The 4,755-nt window shown below is 33.9% G+C and overlaps 1 protein-coding gene across 4 annotated transcripts in view; it reads left to right on the plus strand.

The window, feature by feature from the left end:
* The window catches only part of SYNCRIP (synaptotagmin binding cytoplasmic RNA interacting protein), a 30,795-nt gene extending 26,662 nt beyond the window's left edge, over positions 1 to 4,133 (plus strand). For all 4 annotated transcript variants that reach the window (XM_077903168.1, XM_077903169.1, XM_077903170.1 and 1 more), the window contains exon 12: positions 1 to 4,133. This exon is cut by the window's left edge. The gene's annotated coding sequence lies outside the window, so the exon portion shown is untranslated.
* The last annotated feature ends 622 nt before the right edge of the window (positions 4,134 to 4,755 follow it).

The following is a 4,755-nucleotide window of genomic DNA, read 5'->3' on the forward strand; positions in this document are numbered from 1 at the left end:
TACCAAGGTTAATCATGATTGTCTATATCTTTTTTATAGTAATCACTTTTGAATTGTGTTCAGATATGCAGTTTCAGGTGTAATCATCAGAGCTGGTTAGTCAGGCATTCCAGATAGTGGTTCTTTTCAGAACCTTTTTTAAAGGGTTGGTTAACTACCTCAGTAGCAGAGGATTGAACTATACCCTGTCTGTACTGTACATAGAAAATCTTTGTAGATAAAAGCAAGGCTTGTTAAATGATATGAGGGTAAGATTTTAATATACCAAATGTAACATTCTTAGTTGCCTTTAGTTTCAGAGGCTTGTAAGACTTCCTCATGACCATCATAACAGGCCTTGCTTTTGTCGTATTTTGTGGCTGAAAAAGCAGCCTTGCTTCTTCAGATATTGTAGTTATTTGGATGTATAATAGTTTAGCAAGATGTTACTTTTGTAAGACATCAGATGTTCAAAAAAAGTGCATCCGAACTTGTACTAAATACTGCAGTGTCCCTTTATAAAAAGTCAGACTAAAACTGACAATTGTACAGCAAAGCCTGACATTTGGATATTTTGAAGTTTTTTCATAAATCATAGAAATTAGTATATGGCTGTAGTTTAGCTTTTTAGGTAAAAGGTATGTTTCATTAGTGCATTTCTTATTGCTGATCACTGCAAAAATGTGAATCAGCTTTCCATTTCTTATGCAGGTCATGATAACTTGTAGAATAGAGTACAATCATTTGTGCTATGTTTTTAATTTTCTAAAGCACCTTGATGACAGTGAGTGTTCAGTGGTGAAGCATCCTCTATTGAATCACCCTCAAAAATTTTTTGCCAAGTCCTAAATTGATAGCTTAAAGTCAAAAGTGAAATTATAGTTTAATTAGGACTTGGTTATAAAGAAATCCCTTTTCCCCTTCCCCAAAGGGATACTGCAGTTATATCACATACCCAATAGGCACCACGATGAAGATCAGAGCTTATTATACTTAATTAAGGTTTTATACACACCAGTTCCCCCAGTAAATGCAAATTTAACAAAATTAGACATGTCATATGTTCAAAATGCTCATGGCAAACAATCATTTTGCATTCCTGCAAATAAAATTGTTTTATACTGTAAGCTGGAGGCGAGTGTAACTTATTTTTGTAATAAAGTTTTTATTTTTTTTATGTGTCATTAATATAAATGTGTGTTAGTATAGAAATACTCTGGTTTAAAAACTTAGAATTGCACACATTTCAGTATGTTTATTTGTACTTACATAATTTTAGAATAGTGGTTGCCAATAGCCTGTATGTTTCACATTAATTGGTTTTTTTATGTTACCTTAATAAACCATTTTAGTATGTTGTATGTCAGTTACTGGGATAGCTGGGACATAGAGTGTAATTTAAAATTTGTCAATAAGTATTCATTGGAATATATGTAAATGTGCCTTGCCGGTTATTGAAACTTACCTACAAAATGAGTATGGGGTGACAAAAATTAGTTCCTGGTGCTTAATGAAACTTTCTGCCACTGATTTTATATATTACCCCGTGCTTTTTTAAAGTACATCTCTTTCAAATCTTAGTGTAAGTTTGAGGGCTACACAAAACATTTACATTTCATTCTAACATAATGAGTATAATAGGTTGTGGAAAGTGGGTAAACTAAATGTAGCCTTCAGTAAAATTGAATCTCAGTGTAATCTTTGGTGCTGGCGTTTCCCAGTTCCAAGGAGTTAAATGATCCCATCAAAGAGGTCATTGCCATGCCTATTGGCACTTTACTGTCATACCCTTTTTTAAGGGACACTGTCAAGGTGTTTAAGTTAATTCTCAGAATTATTTGTTGGGATTTTAGGACAGGTTTGTTTGATTTAAGTAAGAACTGCATTGTCAAAGTTGAAAGATGAACATTTTTGTGAGTTCACAAATGTGTTCTTGAAATATTAAAATAAGGAGCTGTGGGTTTCCAGGACTATTTGGCATTCTTAGTTTGGGGATTTGGGAGGGAAAACGATGATACAAAGAAATTGTGAAGAATCGATGGGTAATTAAACAGTGGTGATGAAATATATACACACTCAAGTGAAATTACTTGACAGTGTTCATTTGAATAACTTTGAATTCAAGCCATTATAATTACTTTTAAAATTAAATATCATTTGCACTGTTCTGATAATGGGTGCAGTTTTTGAGCAATATAATCAGAGCTAAATATGCATGTAGTGATTAGTGATGTGAACAATTAAGTTCTGAGAAGAAATACTAACTGGTATTTTCAAACTTAAATTTCTGTAGTAAAATCAGCATCAAACTCTTTATCAATAAGAGATCAAGGAAAACAGGCAATGCATATAAACATACTTTTGAATGTTGTGTGGCCTATAAAGCAATAATGCAATTTATATGGAATGTCATGGGATATGAGAAATGGAAATGCAAAAATAACTAATCCTTTAGTAAAAATGTCAACATGTTAAAAGGGGAATGTTAACTAATGTAGGTTATTGCTATTTGTGATTTGTTTATGGGTTCTTGGCTTTGACAGCTTCAAAGAATGGACAGATGACAAGTTAAAAGTAATTTTGTATATATTGTCAAGGAATGGGTCTTAAATCCAAGAGTCAAGTCCCTTCCTTGGGGTGAAAAATGTATCCTTAAAGCATTCTGATTGTTAAACAAGAAAACTTGAGTTACCTAAACAAACAGACGCAAGATTTTGTTTCTGCAGACTACTTGGCAATCAAAAGTGATCATCAGTTTAGTTAATCAGTTTTCAGAAAGTTGCTTTGTGAGAAAATTGTGTTATATATATTTTTCCAAACATGCTTTTTGTGGAAGATTTTCAGCCATTGCAATTGAATCAGATTATTAGAAATGAAGTGGGGGTTGAGCACAAAAAGAGGGGTTGCACACTCATGATGGTGGTTGTAGCATCATGAGAAATTTATCAATTACTGCAAGTCTGATTTAAGAATATAAACATTTTCCTCATGATAAAATAGGATTTTAATAGGAATGGATTGATGGGGTGATCTCGGGTATTTACTTGTATGTATTTGGAAAGACTCAATATCAGGTTGAACACTTGCTAGATGGGCAAAATTGTCACATGCAGAACAGCTTTTTCTGACTGCTAAGCCAAAGTCACTGTTGATTAGAAACATAGCAAAAGATCACCTGTTGTGACAGAGTAAGCCATGTCTCTAAGGGGAGAGATTAAATGTAGAAGGACTCCATGCATTTAGGAGAGGGAGCTAACCCTAGAGTAAATGATTGCTCAGATTCCTAAAACTTTCAGGAATACCCACCATGATCATTTTCTCCCCCAGTGATGTATTCCATAAAATTTCTAGCTGACCATCGGACTTAAATGGTGGGTGTAAAATGAACGAATAAAACACTTAATAATACATAAAATGAACAGACTTGTGAGGATGATGTTTTAAAGTGTAGCATTTACTCAGTGACCACTCAATAGGGCATGCCACTACTTTTCTTAAGATACTAATTATAAACCAATGTTCAAAGACATTTTTAACTGTGGGCAAATTAATAGATGGACTTTTTGGTCTGTCACTTTTTTAAAAAGTACTTAAATGTAAGTTCTATTAGCACCACAGTCTGCCTTCAGTAATAAACATAAACTATTTCTCAGGACCTGAAGCATTCAGTTGGTAAAACCATCTTTTTTATGAATGGAAAACAGTATTATAACCAATGCTCTGGTCCAAGATTAGGTTTTTAATGATTTTAACAGTAGTCTGATAAACATTTAGAAGTCTGGCATTGAGAAACAAAAGCTTGTACCTGACTAGTACTTTTATTTAAAAGAAATATTAGTTCTCTTAGCTTATTTAAATTGTCTCTTACATTTATTTATCCATAGAATTTATATTTATTTCATTCCTTTCATCTCACTGAAAACAACTGTCTGCAGGCTCTTTGATTTGGATTAGATGTGTGAAGTACTGTCTTTTGCCAAAAACCTCAACTTACCTGTTCTTTTTAACGTAGTGGGTTTGTGCTTGTTTGGAGATCAGTTCAAAAACTATCTGTACTATCTGTACTGCCTCTGATGTTAAGATTTTATGTATAGCATAAGGAAGCTAGCTCTGACTATATTTTCCTAAGAATAAAGACCTATTTTTGTAGCATGTCTTAGGATCTCCAGGAGTCCAAGAATTATTGTGGGTGTCCTCCATTTCATCGTTTTTCACTTAACAGCTTTTGAATAGACACTTGGAATCTTTTAGATCTCTTCACCTTTTGATTATACATTCAAAGTAACTAGCCACTGGTAAAAACAGATTCCCCAAGATCCCTAATTCAAGCACATGATGGGGAGGAATGTAAACATATAGTGTTGGTCTTCACTAAATTTTAATTGGTGAAAATATTTTGTGGTCACACACGTGCCAGTGAACTCGAAGAATTTAATGGGAATTTGGTGGTTCTTTTCTGGGAATATACCCTACCATGCAATGTTCTTCCATTCTCTCTCACGATCTTTCTCTGAAGGTTTGGAAATGAAGTTGCAAGTAATTCAGGAGAGTGGAGTGAACAAACGGACCTGTTTTAATAAAATTGCACATTTAGATGACTGCAAATGAGATTAGGTAGGTAAACTCAGCTTAAAATGGGTTTCATTAAGCTAAGTTGGCAAACATCAAAGAATGGGGAACTTGTAAATACATCTGAAGGGTTTGGCTCACAGCCCTAGAATTTCCTGGCGGGCGGGTGCGGGTCAGGTAGTGGTAATTTTGGCCACTTCATCCAGA

The sequence above is a fragment of the Canis aureus genome, chromosome 7 (assembly GCF_053574225.1).
Source record: "Canis aureus isolate CA01 chromosome 7, VMU_Caureus_v.1.0, whole genome shotgun sequence".
NCBI lineage: Eukaryota > Metazoa > Chordata > Mammalia > Carnivora > Canidae > Canis > Canis aureus.